This window comes from Diceros bicornis, chromosome 1 (assembly GCF_020826845.1).
Source record: "Diceros bicornis minor isolate mBicDic1 chromosome 1, mDicBic1.mat.cur, whole genome shotgun sequence".
Lineage (NCBI taxonomy): Eukaryota > Metazoa > Chordata > Mammalia > Perissodactyla > Rhinocerotidae > Diceros > Diceros bicornis.
In genome coordinates, this window is record NC_080740.1 from 53,539,305 (window position 1) to 53,560,573 (window position 21,269).

Here is a 21,269-nt window from a genome sequence, read left to right on the forward strand (position 1 = left end):
TTTGTGTGGACATATGTTTTCAATTTTCTTGGGTATGTAGTAGATTCCTGGGTCTATGTTTAACTTTTTGAAGAACTAACATATTGTTTTCCACAGTGTCTGCATTCTACATTCCCACCAGCAATGTATGAGGGTTCCAATTTCTCCACATCCTTGCCAACACTTATTATTTTCCCTTTTTTTGATTATAGCCATCTTGGTGGGTATAAAGTTGTATCTCATTGTGGTTTTGTTTTGTATTTTCCTAAGGACTAATGATGTTGAGCATCTTTCTTATGCTTATTGACCATTTGTATATCTTTGGAGAAATGTCTCTTCAGATCCCTTACCCTTTTTTTTAAGAAAGATAAACTTTATTTTTCAGAGCAGTTTTAGGTTTACAGAAAAATTGAGCGGAAAGTATGGAGAGTTTCCATTTACCCGCACCTCCTCCCCACACACACATGCACGTAGCCTCCTGCACTATCAATATCTCGCAGTAGAGTGGTACATTTGTTACATTGATAACATCGTTATCATCCAAAGTCCATGGTTTACGTTATGGTTCACTCTTGGTGTTGTACATTCTATGGGTTTTTGACAAATGTATAATGATATATATCCACTGTCATAGTAACATACAGAATAGTTTTACTGCCCTAAAAATCATAACAGTGTCTTTTGAAGAGCAAAAATTTTTAATTTTCATGAAATCCAATTAAGTTCTTCTTTTATGAGTCACGTGTTTTGGTCCTATCTCAGAAATCTTTGTCTAACCCAATGACATAAAGATGTTCTGTTTTCTTCTGGAAGTTTTATAGTTTTAGGTTTTACATTTAGTTCTATGATTCATTTCAAGTTACTTTTTGTATATGATGCAAAGTATGGGTTGTCAAGAGTGATAAAGGATATAAGATTTTATTCTACTTGCAAGCTAACAAGTTACGCTGCCACAGTTTCAATGGCAAAAGACTTAAAATTCCTAAGACAGAGACAAAAACTTTTATGACTCACAGCACAGCAAGCAGCAGGAGCTTCAGGTTTGCGCTGGTTTCCTTGTCCCCTAAGTCCCACAGGAGCTATGCCAAAGGTGGATGAAGTACTAAGAGGTCCACACAGTGGGTTTGTATCACAGCTGAGGAACCCCAAGCGCGGGGAACATTAGTCTTTTATAAAGGACTGCAAGCAAACCTGTCCAACCTTTGCCCCAGAGCAATACATTATCTTTTTTTTTTTTTTTTGTGAGGAGGATCGGCCCTGAGCTAACATCTGCCAATCCTCCTCTTTTTTTGCTGAGGAGGACTGGCCCTGGGCTAACATCCGTGCCCATCTTCCTCCACTTTATATGGGACACCATCACAGCATGGCTTGCCAAGCAGTGCATCGGTGCACACCCAGGATCCGAACCGGCGAACCCCAGGCCGTCGCAGCTGAGCGCGCGCACTTAACCACTTGCACCACCGGGCTGGCCCCTACATTATCTTTTTTATCTGGACAGTAAACAAACTTGCCCTTTGCTCTGAAGGTAGACATCACCTCTAGGCTATTTCATGGACAACCATCCTTGAAAAGACAGTCTGGAACAAAAAGGCCAGTTAGTGTCTAACTTAGAAGATACATGAGAGACCCATGGAGAAGTGTGTCCCAACGTAGGTTGAGATTCCTTTTTTGCATATGGTTGTCTAATTGGTCCAGTACAATTTGTTGAAAAGACTATCCTTTTTCCATTCAATTACCTCGATAGCTTTGTCAAAAATCAATTGACCATATACGTGTGAGTCTATTTCTGGACTCTGTATTCTGTTTCATTGATCTGTGTCTATCTTTTTACCAATACCATACTGTCTTGATTACTGTAGCTCAGGGGTTAGCAAACTTTGTGTGTGTGTGTGTGTGTGTGTGTGTGTGTGAGGAAGACTGGCCCTGAGCTAACCTCTGTCAATCTCCCTCTTTTTGCTGAAGAAGATTAGACATGAGTTAACATCTGTGCCCATCTTCCTCTATTTTGTATATGGAATACCACCACAGCAGGGCTTGATGAGTGGTGGGTCCACACCCGAGATCCGAACCTGCGAACCCCCGGCCCCCGTCAAAGTGGAGTGCACAAACTTAACCACTATACCACCAGGCCGGCCCCAGCAAACTTTTTCTGTAAAGGGTGGGCTACATATAATTCCTGTTGCATCCTCTTCTTTGTTTCTTTTTCAACCGTTTAAAAGTATAAAAAGCATTTTTAGCCTTTGGGCTTTACAAAAAGAGGCTACAGGTTAGCTTTGTCCCTGGGGCCATAGTTTTGCCAACCCCTGCTGTAGCATTAGAGTAAGTCTTAAGATCAGATCGCTGAGTCCTCGAACTGTGTTCTTTTACAAAATTGTTTTGGCCATTTTAGTCTATTGCTTTTCAAGGCAAATTTTAGCATTAGTTTGTTAATTTCTAGAAAAACAGACTGCTCAGATTTTAATTGTGATTGTATTGACTCTATAGATCAATTGGAGGAGAATTAATATCTTAACAATATCGAATCTTCCAATCCATAAACATGGTATATCTCTCCATTTATTTAGGTCTTGCTGTTGTGGTATATTTTAAAATCCAATGAAACGTTAGATTTATACATATATTTACCACTTTATTTGTTCTTCATTCCTTCTCTATCTCTTACCGTCCATTGGTTTTATTTTTCTTCTACCTGAAAAATTTGTTAGCATTTCCTTTAGTACGGGTCTGCTGGTGGCAAGCTCACTTTTTGTCAACCTGAAAATAACTTTATTTTGCCTTCTGTATTAGTTACATGGCTGCATAACAAATTACTGCAAAACTTAGTGACTTAAACAGTAAACATTTGTTATCTCACAGTTTCTGTGAATTAGGAACTCAGGAGTGACTTAGCTGTGTGGTTCGGGCTCAGGGTCTCTGATGAGCTTTTGGTGCATTTGTTGGCTTGTTATGGGCTGGAGGCTTCATTATATGAAGGCTTGTTTAGGACTGGAGGAGCCGCCTCCAAGATGGCTCATTCAGATGGCTGTTTGCCACAGGTCTCAGTTTCTCACTACATGGACTTCTCCACAGGGCTGCTTGAGTGTCATCACATGACGGGAGTCTTCCTTCAGAGTAAGTGAACCAAGAAAGAGCAAGGCAGAAACCACAATGTCTTTTATGATATGGACTCACAGGTCACATACCATCGCTTCTAACCTACTCTACTCATTAGAAGTAAATCACTAAGACCAGTACACATTCAAGGGCAAGAGAACTGGCTCCACCTTTTGAATGGAGTATCAAGGAATTTGTGAATGTTGTTTTAAACCACCACACTTTCTTTTCTTTCTTTTCTTTTCTCTTCTCTTCTTTTTCCCCTTTCTTCTTTCTTCTCCTTTTTCCTCTTCATCCTCTTTCCTCCTCCTCCTAAGATTATCTTCTAGGACATTTCCTCACCAATTCTTTTGATCATGGCCCTGGAAACTTTAAGAGAATTCTAGAAGATACTCTAGAAAATAATCTAGAATGTTTCTCTTTGATTCTTTTACCACTAATTTATTTCTCGTGTCTACCTTGCATTGGTTACTAAGTCTAATATATCCTAAGTATTAGTATCTCTAGTATTTCCCTTTTAAGTAAACTGTTGCTTTTCTGCTGAAAAAAACATATTTTTCCATTTTGAGGAAGTATCCATTGATTCTCATTTTACTGAATGTCTTGTTTTTAATCAAGAATAAGTGTTTCATTTTATCAAATGAACTTTCAATATTTATAAAGATAATCATATGATTTTCTTTTTAGAACTATTAATATGATGATTTATATTAGTAGATTTTCTAATATGGAACCTTATTTCTATTCCTAGAATAAACTCCATTTGGTTACAATATATTATTCTTTCAGTGTGCTTTTGGATTCTGTTTGCTAAAATTTTATTTAGGATTTTTGCATTGATATTTATAAACGAGATTGACCTGTTTTTTTCCTTTATTCTTGCAATCCTCATTATATTTTTTATCAATGTACTTATATTGGCTTTATGAAAAGAATTTGTAAGTTTTTCTTCTTTTTCTATGCTATGGAACATTTTAAAAATCACTGGAGGGGCTAGGCCCCATGGCATAGCAGTTAAGTGCGTACACTCCACAGCTGGCGGCCCGGGTTCAGATCCTGGGCATGTACCGAGGCACCGCTTGTCAGGCCATCCTGTGGCGGCGTCCCATATAAAGTGGAGGAAAATAGGCACAGATGTTAGCCCAGCGCCAGTCTTCCTCAGCCAAAAGAGGAGGATTGGCATGGATGATAGCTCAGGGCTGATCTTCCTCACAAAACTAACTAACTAAATAAATAAATATTTAAAAAAAAAATCACTGGAATCATCTGTTCTTTAAAGGTTAGTAGATTTGTAGAATTCCCCTGTAAAACAATAGGCCTGGTGTTTCTTGGTTTTTTGGGGGAAGAGAGGGGTAAGTATCTGACAAATTTTTTTGACAAAATTATTATAATTTATATAATATTAAATCTGTGTATATTATATTTATGCATAATATTATTTAATTAGAATTATTTTGACAATTATTTTACGTAAATTAGTCTATTTTGGTTTTTTGACAAAGTTGTACATTTCATATAGGTTTTCAAATTTCTTTGTATAAAATTGTATAAGATATTCTCTTATGGTTTTTGTTTTGCTTTGTTATATTTTTTTCTTTCTAATGTTTGTGTGACTATTTCCCACTTGTAATTTCTTATTTTCGGTATTTGCACATTTCCTCTCTTTTTTTTACAATTAACTTAGCTTGTGGCTTACCTAATTTATTGAATTTTTTCTAAGAACAAGCTTATTTAAAGTTCTACTATATTTTTGTTTTATTAACTGATTAATTTCTGTATTTATCCTTATTAATTTTTCCTTTTGCCTTCCTTTGGTTTATTTTTAAATTCTTTTTCTAGCTTTCTGACCCAGCTGTTTAATTCATTGTTTTTCCTTCATTTACATTGATATAATTATTTAAGGCTATGGATTTCCCATTGAGTACTACTTTAGCTGTACTCATAGATCCTTCTATATGATAAGTTCATTATTATTGATTTCTAGAAATTCTACTGTTTTGAATTTGTATTTTCCCTTTGATTGTGGAGTTATTTAATATAGACCCCATACATACACACAAATAGGAGGGCACTTTTTGTCTTCTCAATATGTTATAAATGTCAATGTTTATTGTGTTGTTATTATAGAATGCTATCTATATTATTGTTACTGTGGGAATTTAATGAGGTTTGGTTAGTGGCCTAACATATAATCTTGTGTGTGTATGTGTGTGTGTACAAATATTCTAGAGTACTTGAAAAGAAAGTATACTCTCTATTCTCAGGGCACAATGTTTGACGCATATCAATAATGTCTACCTTTTTGATTATGTTGTTTGAGCTTCTATATCCTTATTTAATTTTGATCACTTGATCTGTTTTGGATTGGGAAAGATGAATCAAAGTCTTCTGTTATTAGTGTGTCTTTGTCTAAATCTCCTTACATCTTTATATTTTCTATTATATGAAAGTTCCTGCTGTATTAATTGGTACATAGATTTTCATAACTTAAATTTTCATGGTGAATTGTAGCCTTTAGCATTAAGGCTCTCTTTATCTTGTTTAAAGCTTTTTGTAGTGAAGTCTATGTTGTCAGATATTAAGATTTTTAATGTTTGTATATTTCTGGTGTCAGGGAAGAGGGAGAATCCCCCTCCACCCTTTCCCTTAAAGTTCTTATGGCTGGCCAAATAATTAAAAAGACAAGTTAGCAGGAGAAAATAATACCAAGTTTAATAACACGTATACATGTGAGAAACCAGGGAAACTGAGTTTCTCAATACAATAGTGGCGATTCTCATCTTAAATACCATATTCAGCTAAAGACAAAGGAGGATGTTGGGAGTGGTGAGGGAGACAGAAATCACAGTAATCAAGGGTATGCAGATTTAAGTCCTCTCCTTCCATACTGATAAGTTACTAGAGATGAGGTCATCCTCCCTCTTCCTAGTACAGAGAGGGAGATACCTTTACAAGTGGAGATTGCCCTTATAAATGTATTTGTTTGTCTGGCAACTCTTTGCAGGGCCATCTAGAGAATTTGGCTGGGGAGAGACAGAATTTTTGATAAGATGGGCTTGTTGGTGCCTTTCCTATTGTAACATCTATTTTACATTAGATTATAGCCATCATATGATAGTGGCTCCTTCCTGGAACAGGTCTTCTATGTTAAGTTCTTTAGGCAGTTTGGGGGTGGTTAAATGTCCATCAGAGAAAATAATCAAGATAAAGAGATATATTTCAGGGTGGCCAATTTTGATCTCCCATACCGGTATGCATTTCTTTGCCCATCCTTTCATTATTAACCTTTCTGAATCATTTTGTTTTAGATCTATACAGCCTAGAGTTGGATTGGGCTTTGTGATCTATTTTGAAAACCATTTTAAAAATAGATGAGTTAAACTCATTTATATTTATTGAGATGACAGATATATTTGGTCTCAATTTTGTCTTGTTATTTTGTGTTGTGTTTTCATTATGTACTTTTGTATTTGCCCATTTTCTTAATGTACTTTTGATATTTAGGAAGGTTTATATTTTTGTTCTATAAGTTACTTGTATTTTTTATTTTATTTATTTATTTATTTTGGTGTGGAGGATTGGCCATGAGCTAACATCTGTGCCCATCTTCCTCTATTTTGTGTATGGGATGCCGCCACAGCGCAGCTTGATGAGTGGTGCATAAGTCTGTGCCCGGGATCCGAACCTGTGAACCCCAGGCCGCCGAAGTAGACTGCACAAACTTAAACACTACACACTGGCCGGCCCCTGCAAGTTACTTTTATAAAATACTCTTGATCCACTCTCTTTGGGAACTGTATCTTTTGATTCCTACTATGAGCAACAATAAAATTATCTTGTAATCTCATCCTCTCTTCCTCACCCCTCCTCTATCATCCAGTCAAGAGAATATCAATCTGAGTATTTGTGTTAAATATGCTTAAGCTTCTACTTGATTTGGAAACTCTAAATACTATCCTTTGAATCAATTAATTTGAGGCAATCAGTGAGCTCTTTCTTATTTCTATTTTCTCTCTTCAATTTTTTATTAGTAATGAGAAATTTCTACAGTATTAAGGCGTGTAAAATGTGCATTCTGCTCTGTCACTCTAATGTCTATATTTCTTTTACTTTTTTTTTTTTTTTTGGTGAGGAAGATTAGCCCTCAGCTAATATCCATTGCCAATCTTCCTCTTTTTGCTGAGGAAGATTAGCCCTGAGTTAAGATCTTATGCCCATCTTCCTCTATTTTGTATGTGGGATGCCGCCACAGCGTGGCTTGGTGAGTAGTGCATAGGTCGGCGCCCAGGATCTGAACCTGCGAGCCCCGGGCCACTGAAGCAGAGCACACAAACTTAACCACTATGCCACTGGGCTGGCCTCTGTTTTACTCTTATTTCTACAGTTAAATGCAGTCAGTGCTCAAAGGCCCTTTTACCTTGATTTCCTCAGGCTTGTTCAGTGGTGCTGACACCATTGGTGCCGTTCCATGGTTCTAGTAGATTCCTCAGAAAGGGCTCATGGGAATAACATTCCCTAATTCCTTACAGGTTTTAAAATGTTTGTCTTGTCAACCTTCACAAACAGAAACCAGTTTAAGAGGCAAAGCATTTATTTGAGATCAAAGAATTGCAATTCGAGAAAGACAGATTCAGGTAGAAACCCAAATAGTGTCCTGATTACAGGGTGAAAGCAAGGGGTTTTTATGGGAAAAGGAAGGGGATAATTACATGAGTTGGAAAAGGAAAGAAAAAAAAATTTCTATTAATGTTAACAAGCTAAGCTACTCTTGGTTATACATTGATTGGCTATTGAGTCTATCTTCAGCAAGTCCACAAACATCAGTCTTTGTGATCAGGATGTCTGTTTTCATGCTGACTTCGCAAACAGTTGCTTGTAAAACAATTGCCATTTTGCCCCAGTCCAAAAGTTTGGTCCAGTCCAAGGTTTAAGGCACGAGACCAGCAAGGCAGTTCCCCTGGAATGGCTGCTCTGGTTCTATTTTAAAATGGCTCCACTTATGGCAGTTTTCATGGTCCATGGGCTTTATACTTGAAGATCGGTGTGGCTGGATAGAATTCTTGGCCCGTACTTTTCTTCCTTTGAGTATCTTATAGGTGTTGCTCCCCTGTTTGAGTAGCGATTGCTGCCCTGGAGAAGTGGTGGAGCAGTGGGGCCCGGGGAGCTCTCTCTGTGGCCACAGTGATGGACCTCAAACATGGCCCCTCTGAGAAGTCACCTCTTCTCTGGATTTCAGAGCTCCATTGAGGAGAGCTTCTCTGTCCATCTCTGTTTCCCAGATCTCTTTACAGCCTTTGTTTCTAAGAAAATACCCACTTTGAAACGTTTTATTTTTTTCAGTGCTTTCCAAGACTTTCCATTGTCCCCAGCAATCTTGCTTTGTTCAATTTAGGCCTTGTTGTCATAGTTGCCTTTCAGAGTAGGTTCCTCCCCTCTGGAAGGGAACACTTGCTGGAGATTTCTGAACTCAAAGGCTCCATATCCCCTCCTCACTCAAGGTTTGTCACCAGGTTTCCTGCTCTCTCTCACCTTTGGCAGCTCTTAACAACGCTTCGGAGGGCACACTTTTCTTCTGGTTTCACTAAATACATAGTTGGCAGGTTTGTTGTTGTCCTTGTTGAGAGTGAGACAGTTCAGAACCAAACCCCTGCCGTGTTCCTTCTGAAACAGAACATTCTGCTGTTTTTAAATTACAATAAAAAATTTTAATCAGTGCCACTATGACTTATCCTTTCAACTATACTTCCGTGAACATCCAGGTTTTTTTCCCTTCTAATAAACTCCTAGAAGTGGAATTCCTGGTTCAAAAGAGCATTCACACTTCTGAAGCTTTTACTGTGTTTTGCCAAAGTACCGTCTAGAAAGTTTGTACCTGTTTCCATACCTACTAGCCACAGGCTTCCTCTTTAAAGCTGGTGAATAGTTACTGCAATCACTGCTCTCATATTCTTGAATTTCCAGAATCTCTTGAGCAAAACCTTCCTTCTCCTTGGGCAGCCCCTACTTTGTGGCTGATGCTCTGTGGCAGCCCCAGGCACAGAAGGCCCGGCACAGAGATAGTGGGCTGGAGGAACAGCTAGTCTTTCTTCACCCTCCAGCACTTTCAGCTCTTCTGTTCCGATTTTGGTCTTGAAAAGAGGGGCCAATCTGACAGGTGAACACACCCCTGGAAATGGCTCCAGACGGCCTCCTAGTGGGTGGTCAGGTGAGAGCACGGAATCATGGACCCCAGGGTTTCCTTTTTCTTCCCACCACAGACAAGCTCAGCAAGTAACCTAAATTCATAGTGGTCCTGGAAGTATCAAGGGGAAAAAAATACCTATTTTCCCTTCATCCTCTACAAAACTGTTCTAAAATAGCCAAATGGACAGGAGAAGCTGTTTTATTCTTGCCCATCCTGCCTTGGAAAAGCTCAAAATGCAGATGTATTAAAAGTATCAAGTGAAGAGAGCTCTTCAAGCTGGCTTTCCAGTGTCTGCAGAGGCAAGTTTTCCCAGCCAAAGGCTGGGAAACATTAAAAGCTTTGAAACCTTGGGATCCACAGCTATTAAAGAAGCATCTAAATTCTGAATATTTCTCTTCTAGGGCTTCTCCAGGATCCTGACTCGCCAACAGCACAGGGCTCTCACAGGAACAAATAATATGCAAAACTTTTTTTAGTCTACTTATGATAATTGCCTCAAATTAACATCACAAGGCAGTGGAAATTGCATTCCCCAAAGGCTTCCTACTGCAGGAAGTTACCCTGCTCCTTACTGAAAAGGTAGTAACTATTAAAATCAGGTTAGCTTCTGTTTTGCAAAAGTTTGTCTGTTTCTCTATTATTTATATTCCTGTAAAATGGCATTTCTGTATCAAAATGCATGAATGTTTTAACCTGTTGTAAATGTAAGCTTACATTTTTTTCTATTGAATTAGACAAGTCTTCTCTCTGCCAGAAACCTTAAAATTGATGTTCTTATAAGAGCAGTCGAGTGGCTGCTTTCACCTAACCGAATGCATGTTCAGTGTTCAGATCACAGAAAGTTAGTTCTTCGCTATCTTGTATGCCTCGGGCCATACCAGGGGTTCAATCTCGGTGCCTTATTTTAAGCACAGCATTGATGAACTAAAGTGCTCACTAGGAAGGAGATGAAGGAGAGGAGCTGGAGACCAGTTTACATGGGAGCAGAGGACACAGTTGGAGAGGCCCTGTAACTGTCTTCAGATCTTTGAAGGGCTGTTTTGTAGAAGGTGGCTCATTTGTCATTGCTTTTCAAGGTAGGCATAGGGGTAAAGAATGAGAGCTACATAAAGTTAAATTTCGTCTTTAAATAGAAGAACTTTAAATAATTAGAGCTGTCTGAAAAATACAAAATACTTCTTTGGGTTGAACTGAGCTCCCAGTCATCTCACATCTACAGTGAATTCATGATTGAACTAGATATATAAATAAATATTTTACAGTCAAAAAAAATATGGCCACAACTATTTGTTTTTAGAAAGCCTTGAAAATGTTTAAGCAAAGCAAACTCTTTTGTTATTCTGACCACTAGTTTTGTAGAATAGGACCCTGTGGCTAATCATCTTGATCCCAATTGGGTTTCTGAAGCCCGTTGCCTGCCTGGCTGCTGCTAGTATCTAGTCACATAAGGAATAATTAATAGCAAAACAACAAAAATGCTTTATATTGGTGTTCTTCCTCATTTTTAAATATTCAGATTTCAGCTGTTTCTCTTTATCTATATACATTTATGTGTGTGTTTTAGCTTTCAGGAGGACTCACATAATCCTTAGCATTAATTCTCTTAACCCCAAAGAACAGTTTCCCCAGCACAAAAGGGAGACAGTGATTACACTCCTGCCTTACTCAGTGGTGGGGGAGGATCTCCCCACAGTTCAAGAACAAAATCCTCCTTTGAGAGTGAAACTCTTAAAGGAAGCACGCTGTAGACAAGATTAAGCGTTTGTGTAAGAAATTTGCTTAAAGAGATGGTTTTTCGATAAAAAGCAAGAGGGGGTGACATGGGTGTGGTCCCACTTCTGAATTTAGCTAAGTTGAGGTCACTTCTCATCCTGCCCTGCCCCCTCTCAGGAGAGAAAATGCAACAAAGGGATGGTGATGACTTGCAGGAGCCCTGGGCCCAGCTCCTGAGCCCTGAGGGACAGATGGTGGGAGGAGGCCCAGGCGGTGGGCCCTCGGGTAGACGCTGCTGCCAGGCACAGGGGAGAACTGCACTCCTTTGATACTGTGGGCTTACAGAGACTAGCTGGCACCACACCATGCACGTCTCGGCAGATACCAAATCACTGCTCAGCATCCGACCAGGAAGTTGTCAGTTTCTATACATGTTTCCCACGCTGTGAATATAGTTGCAGAAGAACTTTCTGATCCCACTCTCTCTTTAGCCACAGGCCTAGCCTGTGGGGCTAGTGAAAGGAGAGCGCACATTTTAGGGTGCCAGATTTTGCAAATAAAAATACCGGACGCCCGGTTAAATTTGAATTTCAGGTAAACAAGGAAGATCACAGAAATGTAATTAATGAATATCTAATGCTTTTTAAAATTTTGTTTTTGTTAATTTAAAATATTTTCTATTAATTTTATTTTTAAAAATTATTTTTTATTTTTATGAAAATAATGTATACACACACAAAAATTAAAAAGTCAAATAGTACTAAAAAGCATATGGTGAAAAATAGCAGACCCCTATACCCAACCCCACCCCCAGTCTGATGCCCAGAGCTGCCCAGTTAGACTCTTTCAGCTATTTCTCCTAGTTTTAGCCTCCTCCCCATTTTTCTAGATAATATGCTTATAGTGCTATTTTGTTGATGTCAGTTTTAGACATTACCCATTTTCTCACAAATGATGAGAAGATGAGAATTTGATTCTTTTGCCCATGGCCACCTGCATCGTCCTTCCCTTTCTCCCAGCTTCCCAACACTGTTTATCATAGTCTTTGGTTAAATCAATAATCTGTGTTTACATTAGTATGACTATTTACATTTTTTTGGTGTTGCATTTATTTTCTTTTACAGTGTATGTGTTGTGGGTTTTTTGTAGGTAGTAATTGCTGCATATTTTTTATTTACTAAGTTTCCAATAAACTTATTACTGATTCTCATAACCCTCTAATAACCCCTCAACATGATTTTCCACCTAGTCACCCAATCAGGTAATCCATCTGGCCCGTCTCTGTCCTGAAGTCCTTTATTCTCTGACTCAGAGGGGGACTCCATCCCTAGGCCCACTGCCCCACTGTCATCCAGGGTCTCCTTCGCCATCATCCTGGGCATCCCTTTGCCCTCTCCTGGACGTGTCTTCCTCATTCTTGGATTATTCTCTTGTTTGGGTGGAGAGCTTCCTGAGAAAGGGAGCATGAGAGGCAAATTATTTATGATCTCCCGTGTCTGAAAGCATCTTTTATTCCACCATTTCTCTTAACTAATGGTTGGGGTTTAGATTTCTAACTATCAATCATTCCCAATCAATCAATCCCTTCAGAATTCTGAAGGCCTCACTCCATTATCTTCCAGCTTCCAGTGTTGCTGCTGAGAAGTCGGGTGCCATTCTGATCCCTGATCCTTTCAATTGACCTGTTTTTGCTTTCTGGGTCCTTTTAGGGTCTTTTCTTTATCCCTGGTGTTCTGACATTTCATGATAATGAACCTTGAGTTATAAATCTTATTTTCTCTCCCTGAGGACTTTATTGCATTTTTAAAGCTTTCTTTTCCTCCCTGAACTACCCATTCTTCCTCCCCTCTCACTCTCCCTCTCTCCCCCACACCTGTCTCTCATGTCTGAGGCTTGCCTTAAAAGTCTGGGGATCTTGGCTCTCTGATCGTATTTAAGAATTATGTGCTGAAGAGATGATTGGATGGTCAGTATGCTTGGGTCGAGCTTGTCTAACAGTGGACTTCCCTGTAGGATGTGGTTGGTCGTGAGCTGACTCTTCCATTGGTGTCCCAAATGTCTGTATCAGTAGGTCTTTCCCTTGAGCCTGCTCAGTTGCTACAGAAAAGAGTTCTTTAGTCTCCATCCTGGGGGTAAGGAGTGTGCCTGGCTGCCAGGTTGTCTAAAAGCAGGGTGAGGAAAAGGGGCTGGGAGTTAAACTTTTAGTGTCTAGATTTCCATTTATTCTCCATATTTTCTCTTCTGCGGTTCATCCCTACCCCCCACAGTGCCTAATGTGCTGATCCAAATTCCCCAGTGAGCACTTCAGGTCTCCTGCAGGGGTGGGTGAGGTGTGGCAACCCCACTGCCCACCTGGGACTGTGCTCTCTCAAAGGTTCCACCAGTCCTCCCATTTGCAGCTCTGCTCTCCCTGTCCTGGCAGCTTGGCCTGCTTCTCACCTGGAACCCCTCCGCAGGCATCAGGCCTTGGGCCTCCCCAACATTGCCATGTGACTCACCATTCCTTCCTCTGCTTCCCACCTTCCAAAAATGTGCTGACATCCTTCGTCTGCTGCCCTCTCCTCCCCTATTCTCAGAGACCTTGTGGATTTGTAACTCTTTTTACTCCTTTATAGTTGTTTTTAGTAGGGTTTTGGAAGGGAGCAGACAGAGATTCAGGAGAGGCTCTTCTGCCACATTTAAGCAGAAGTTCTTTAGGGTCCATTTTCACTCTGAAACAATTGAGGGGAACAGTTTCCAGGCCCCATTCTGAAATAACTCCTGCTGTCAGTCAGCACAGTCACTTTTTATTTTATTATGGGGTAGGTGTTTCTTTATGGGAAATGGACACATACATTATTTAATCATATTAGTAAAAGTCTTTGACCTTTTAAACAAGATCCAAATGTGTTTCTCTGCTTTTGTCTAGGAACAGGGGTCAGAAAAGCGTGAGAGGCACTTTGAAATGTGGCCGCAGCCCCAGTGCTTCCCAGACCTGCTTGAATAAAAGCAAGGAGAATGCTGAAATACCATCGCTTTGAATTAATCATGAGCCCCACCTCTCCTGCTATCCTGTGTTTACACATTACCGCTATTGTGTTGTATCTGCTGGCGGATCTCCTTTCATCTGCAGGCCACACAAAACTCTCTTCATTTAAAGCTGCACACATGGCTCTTGAATTAAGAGGGGGCAATTTTAGCAATAATTCCTTATTCCTCTTACTGAAGGGCTCAAAGTCTTAGGGAAGGATCGCTGCTGTATCAGTGTGCTCCGCTGTGCCCAGCTGACATCTAAAGTCCAGACAAGCTAAGGAGAGAGAGCAAGGCCAGGAGGCTGTCACAGGGAAAGGTAGCTCTGTGGGGTGGGGCAAGGGGTTAGCAGTAGAGTGAGTGGACCAGGATGGAGAGGGCCTTGAATGCCACACTAAGGACTTTGCGCTTTCCTGCAGGCAGTGGGGATCCACCCAAAGATCTTGAGCAGGAGAGTGACATCAGATAAACTGTGCTTTAAGAAAATTAAGCTGATAGGCCGGCCCCGTGGCTTGGCGGTTAAGTGTGCGCGCTCTGCTACTGGCGGCTCGGGTTCGGATCCCGGGCGCGCACCGACGCACTGCTTCTCCGGCCATGCTGAGGCCGCGTCCCACATACAGCAACTAGAAGGATGTGCAACTATGACATACAACTATCTACTGGGGCTTTGGGGGGAAAAAAAAAAGGAGGAAGACTGGCAATGGATGTTAGCTCAGAGCCGGTCTTCCTCAGCAAAAAGAGGAGGATTAGCATGGATGTTAGCTCAGGGCTGATCTTCCTCACAAAAAAAAAAAGAAAAGAAAATTAAGCTGATAGCTGTGGGTGGGAGGCTTCAGGGCAGGGAGAGGCTAGAGCCAGTTAGAGAAAGTGGTTCTTAACTCTGGTTACATAGATCACTCTAGCCTATGAGGATTGTGTTTCAGGTGGTCTGGGGAGGGGACCAAGAATCTGTGTTCTTAAAACATTCCCCAGGTGCAGCACTGAACTGGAAGTCTATTGTGACAAGCCAATAAAGGGGACTAGACCGCAAACGTGGGGCTGTGACTCTGGGAGGTAGAGGAAGAAAGAGATTGGAGAGAGGCTGCCAGGGGTGGGGGAAGTCCCACCTGATCTCTGCCTGCTTCAAGACCTGAAGGAAGGAGGCATGAGAAAGACTGTTGAGCTGGGCCTGGAGAACCAAATGGAGGCTGGTCCTCTCCCTGTAGGAGAAGCTAGAAGAAGATCAGATTTGAGAGAAGATAGTGACAGGGGACATTCAGGGTGCCAAATGGGCCTAGGACTTGGAGGAAGGTGAATCTGTGAGCATCTGGCTCTAACTTACAGTCATGGAGTGCGTGCATCTGGGAAAAGGCGACTACAGTTCAGATCCCTCTGTAGCACATGCGCATGGACACATACACAGTCCTCTTCTGCAGGAGCAGAAAGTGTGGTGGTTCAGAGACTGGGCTCTGGAATCCAGCAGTCCTGTCCATGTGACTCTGGGAACCACAGCCTCCTCACCTGTAGAAAGCCGATGATGCTAACAGTTAACTGGATATGGCTGTTGTGATGACTTGATGAGATGCTGCATGCAAAGGCTGGGCATGGAGCCTGGCATGCAGGGAGCACTCTGTATGTGGTGGCTATGAGTAATACTAAAAAATGTGATCTCACTTCTGAAGCCAAGGAGCCATAAAGTATTTCATTCAGTTTATCTCACTTCTGAAGCCAGGGAGCCATAAAGTATTTCATTCAGTGTTAGGAGACAAATCCAAAGGAAGGCATGAAACCTTTCATTTGCTGCTACTCACTCTGGGTGGCTTTCTCTGGGTGTGTGTTTGGTGAGTCTTTTGCCTTTTATTTCTAGGACTCCTAGAGAAATGAGTCTCTTGCTGCTGCATTTAATTGGAGAGGTGCTTAGAGACCTGAGATTATAATTATGACGCCTTAAATATCAAGCTCTTCAAAAGTCTGCCATTGCCCTCGCTGTCACCCTGAACAGCTCTGGGAACCCAAACCCTGCAGCCCCATAGAGCATGCCCTGGGTCTCTCTCAGCCAGGCGTACCTGGGAAATCTGAGTGACAGTGACGTGCAGGCAGCAGGAAGACACACAGTAAACCGAGGAGCCTGTGATGAGCTCAGAAGAGGTGAGTTGATGATCTGCTATTTATAGCCCCCTAAGAGGCTCTGGCCGCCAGCTCCATGTGAGGCTGGGTGGAAATGATGCCTTTGCAGAGCTGAGAGCACAAAATGAAATTGGTGATTCATGGGCAGCAGGCACTTGAAATACAAACACTCCTGCGCCCTAGCCCCACCGGCCTTTCAGACACCCACTTTGGAACCGTGTTGAACAGAATTGCTAGCCCGCTGCCTCCTTGTCTGCATGCCTTTGAACAGGCTGGGAGGATAGACAGGTTCTGTTCCAACGAGGGGCCTGAGAAAGGCAGCAGCACTCCTTGGAGAACCCCAGGAGTCTGAGCCCGCCCCTCCCAGAGGCCTTGGCCAGAACCCAGGTCAGGGCTGAGTAAGAGGCAAGCCCCAGGCTTGGGTAGGCCATCTTGGGTGCTGCGGCCTCAGAGGGCCTGTCAGTCAGAGAGAAAGGACAGTTCCTGCTTCTGCCCTCTGTCTCCAGGGGCAACACAGGCCATGGAGCAGCTTCCCGATGACGCTTATTCTGCTGAACGTGCAAAAATGTACAACTAGGAAATCTTGGTAGCTTTTTTGGTTTTTTTTCCCAATTCTGTAGCCCAGCACCTGTCACCTGAAATAGCTGTTGTTTATTTTCCTTGGTAACATCTTGTCTTCCAGGCCAAAGTCTACTTGGAGGCCCCAGCTCAACTCACCCTATGTGAGGAATGTGCTGGGGGGTCTCTTAGCATCTCACAATCCAAGACTGGATTGAAAGGGCCAAACCAGGATTATGAGGCATAAACTAACCAAGCTCTGGAGCCTGGGCTCACATTCCATCACCACACTTGCCAGCTGTGCAGCCTACATCAACTTTCTCTCTGAGACTCAGTTTACTCACCGGTAAAATTAACCTTCACTGTGTTGTGGTGAAGATGAAAAGAAGAAACGTATGTAAAGCGGTCAGCACAGTGCCTGGCCCATGGAATGGCTCAGTGAGTGTAAGCTGCTGCTGCTGTGGTTGTTTTTGCCATGTTGTCTTGGACCCTACTCTGACCCCACTCCTCTGCCCACAGCTTATGGCACTGAGGCTCCTCATAGAAGTAGTGCCCTGGGGCCTTGATAGAGACGTCCTGCCCATCACTGCCCATCACGAGCACACCCCGTGTCAGGCTGCCTAGCACAATGGACTTCACCCTGGGCAGCTCGGCCCTTTGCTTTACCTGCCCCTGCCCTTGCCTAGGAATCAAATGCCTGTCTCTTGGTGTTGGGCCTTACCTGGGTTTGACAACCCTACTCTTCTGTTCCTCCGGGACCTGGGAGGGCCCTTGGGGGCATTCACTATCATTGTCCAGTTAAGGATTTCACCTGAGGGTCCCAAGTGCTAACTTGAGGTCTGTAGCCAGCAGGCTGCCCACCAAGGAAGGGCCTAGACAACTGGCAGGATGGGCCCACCTCACCTACCAGCTGGACATGCAGCACAAACTACTGATTTGTGGAAGCTCATGAAGCCTTGGCTGTTTGTACGTTCTCTCCTCTCCAACTGTCAGGCAACGTAACTGTAGCTGTCACTTTGGCAGCGATATGCTATGATGTGTTCTAATACAACTGCCTCTGCTCCAGGGCAGTGAGCTTTTGGGAGGCAGGAGGAAACTACAGCTGCTCCCATGGAAAGAGCCATTCTGGAAAGTGGTCTTTGTAATGTTCACCCAGGTGCAGCTGCGGGGGTGGTATGAGCACCAGGGTAAGGCCCTGCATTAGAATAGGCACTGGCATGCTTGCATCTGCATCTATCATAAAGCACTTCTGATGACATCAGTTAATAAGAGAGAGGCTGCTGTTGAAATGAGGCATTTTGGGCAGCTATGAGGGCTTGGAAAACAGCCTTCAGACTTAGGTGCAAGTTGAACTCCAGCATTCATGAGGTGAATGAGTGGTTAGGGAGTGGGGTACACGGTGTAGGGAGATGGTGCCAGAGACATAGCTGGGGCCAGATTGGGAAGAAAGGACTTGAAGGCCACACCTTGGAGCTTGGACTTTATTCTGGAGGCAATGGGGAGCCATTGAAGCACTCAAGAGAGTGATGTGGTCAGAAACATTGGGATCTGGGCTCAAACATCCCCGAGTAGTGGCACTAAAGGTAAGGCTCTGTCTCCCTACAGCAGTCAGTAAGAAGTGGTATGCTGCTTGAGAAGGCGTTCTGGAGCACCTGGAGCACGAGCCCCAAGATTCAGGGGTGGCTGTGACTCTGTGCTTAGTGTGTAAGTGTGGTCCTATTCAGGCCAGCTGAGAGTGTGCAGTGAGTGAGAAGAGGTACCAGGCTCATGCCTGCCTTCTTCCTCGGTCCTCCTGGGCCAAAATTCATTACTGAAGTACCCGCATGCAGATGTGCCAAGTGCAAGGGACTGCACGCACTCATGCTAAAGGTCGAGGGAGGCTCCTGGGGCTGAGAGATGTTCCCACTCCTGTTGGTGTTGTCTCCTCCAACGTGTACACACACCAAGAAAACAGCAGAGACAAACATCCAAGCTTAGTTGATGGGGGATTTCATAGAAGGAAGGTTCTATCCTAATGTACTTGATACTGGTTTAGAGGTTAGTTAAAGAAGACAGAAGAAAATAAAGTGTTGGGAGCCATTACCAGTGGGTGAGCCACCCATGAACGTGGAAGCCAGAGCATATATGGACTATCAGATAAGTCAGGAGGGAGACAGGATTCAGCTGACAAAAATTTTGTGTGCCCTTCTCAGAAGTGCATTGTTGTTGTAGGGGAGGAAGACCTATCCTCTACCCACTCTCAGCCCTTTCTGGCTGGGGCTACAAATTAAATTGACATGAGACATCCAAGAACATTTTTCACAGAAATAGAACAAATAATCCTAAAATTTATATGGAAGAACAAAAGACTCCGAATAGCTAAAGGAATCCTGAGAAAAAAGAACAAAGCTGGAGGTATCACACTCCCTGATTTCAAAATATACTGCAAAGCTATAGTAACCAAAACAGCATGGTACTGGCACAAAAACAGACACACAGATCAGTGGAATAGAATCAAAAGCCCAGAAATAAACCCACACATCTATGGACAGCTAATCTTTAACAAAGGAGCCAAGAACATACAATGGAGAAAAGAAAGTCTCTTCAACAAATGGTGTTGGGAAAACTGGATAGCCATATGCAAAAAAATGAAAGTAGACCCTTACCTTACACCATACACAAAAATTAACTCCAAATGGATTAAAGACTTGAATGTAAGACCTGAAACTATGAAACTTCTAGAAGAAAACATAAGCAGTACGCTCTTCGACATCGGTCTTAGCAACATATTTTCAAGCACCATGTCTGACGGGGCAAGAGAAACAATAGAAAAAATAAACAAATGGGACTACATCAAACTAAAAAGCTTCTGCACAGCAAACCATCAACAAAACAAAAAGACAACCTAACAATTGGGAGAAGATATTTGCAAACCATACATCTGATAAGGGGTTAATCTCTAAAATATATAAAGAACTCATGCATCTCAACAACAAAAAAACTAACAACCCAATTAAAAAAAGGGCAAAAGACCTGAACAGACATTTCTCCAAAGAAGATATATAGGTGGCCAACAGACACATGAAAAGATGTTCAAAATCACTAACTATCAGGGAAATGCAAATCAAAACTACAATGAGATATCACCTCACGCCCATCAGAATGGCTATAATTAACAAGACAGGAAACAACATGTGTTGGAGAGGATGTGGAGAGAAGGGAACTCTCATACACTGCTGGTGGGAGTGCAAACTGGTGCAGCCACTATGGAAAACAGTATGGAGATTCCTCAAAAAATCAAGGATAGAACTACCATATGATCCAGCTATTCCGCTACTGAGTATTTATCCAAAGAACTTGAAAACACCAATGCATAAAGATACATGTACCCCTGTGCTCATTGCAGCATTATTCACAATAGCCAAGACTTGGAAGCAACCTAAGTGCCCATCAAGGGATGAATGGATAAAGAAGATGTGGTATATATACACAATGGAATACTACTCAGCCACAAGAAACGATGAAATCCAGCCATTTGTGACAACATGGATGGACATTGAGGGTATTATGCAAAGTGAAATAAGTCAGAGGGCGAAGGTCAAATACCATATGATTTCCTTCATTAAGTAGTAGATAATAACAACAATAAACAAACACATAGAGACAGAGATTGGATTGGTGGTTACCAGAGGGGAAGGGGGGAGGGACGAGGGCGAGAGGGATAATTCGGCACATGTGTGTGGTGATGGGTTGTAATTAGTATTTGGGTGGTGAACATGATGTAATCTATGCAGAAATAGAAGTATAAGGATGTACACCTGAAATTTATACAATGTTATAAACCAATGTTACTCCAATAAACAAAAAATTAAAAAAATAAATAAATAAATAAATTGACATGAGACAGAATAACAGGAGAAAATCAAACAAATCTTTATAACATGTATACATGGGAGAGACCCAGGAAAGACTGGGTAACTCGACAAAATGGCAGAGGTTCTCATCTTAAATACTGTCTTCAGCTAAAGATAAAGGAGGATGTTAGGGGTGGAGTGAGTCAGCTATGGGAGATTACTAGAAAAGCACAGTAAACAAGAGTAAGGTTAATATGCAGATTTAAGTCCTTGCCTTCTGCACTGAAAAGAGTTTCTAGCGATAAGGTCATCCCCTCTCCCTGGTACAGAGAGGGAGATACATTTACAAATGGAGATTTCCCTTACAAATTTAAATGTCTCTTACAAAGGGTAACTTCTACTTTTACTTGGTTTTCAGAACTTTGATAAGAATGGGCTTAGCAAGGACCCTCCCAGTCTATCCATACCCAGAGTTATCTATGGTGATGGCCTGTCCTGGAGACAGCCTTTCTATTTTAAATTCTTTTAGGCAGTTAGTGGGGGAGGGGGGGAGTCAAAGTTTCTTTCTGAGTCTTCTGAGCCTTTATTGTCTTCAGCTCGAAATAATCTGCATACCAGAGTGGCACATCTTGGGACAGCCTGCCCTGAACCCCATCATTGTGCAACCAGTGGTTTGGCAGTGATTCTCCCCTTTCAGCTGCAAGCTAGGGAGGGCAGGATGCCTCTCAGGTTGTCAGGTGAGGAGGGAGAGGGGGAAGGGATGTTGCCATTCTGGCATGATCTTCCATCAGCAT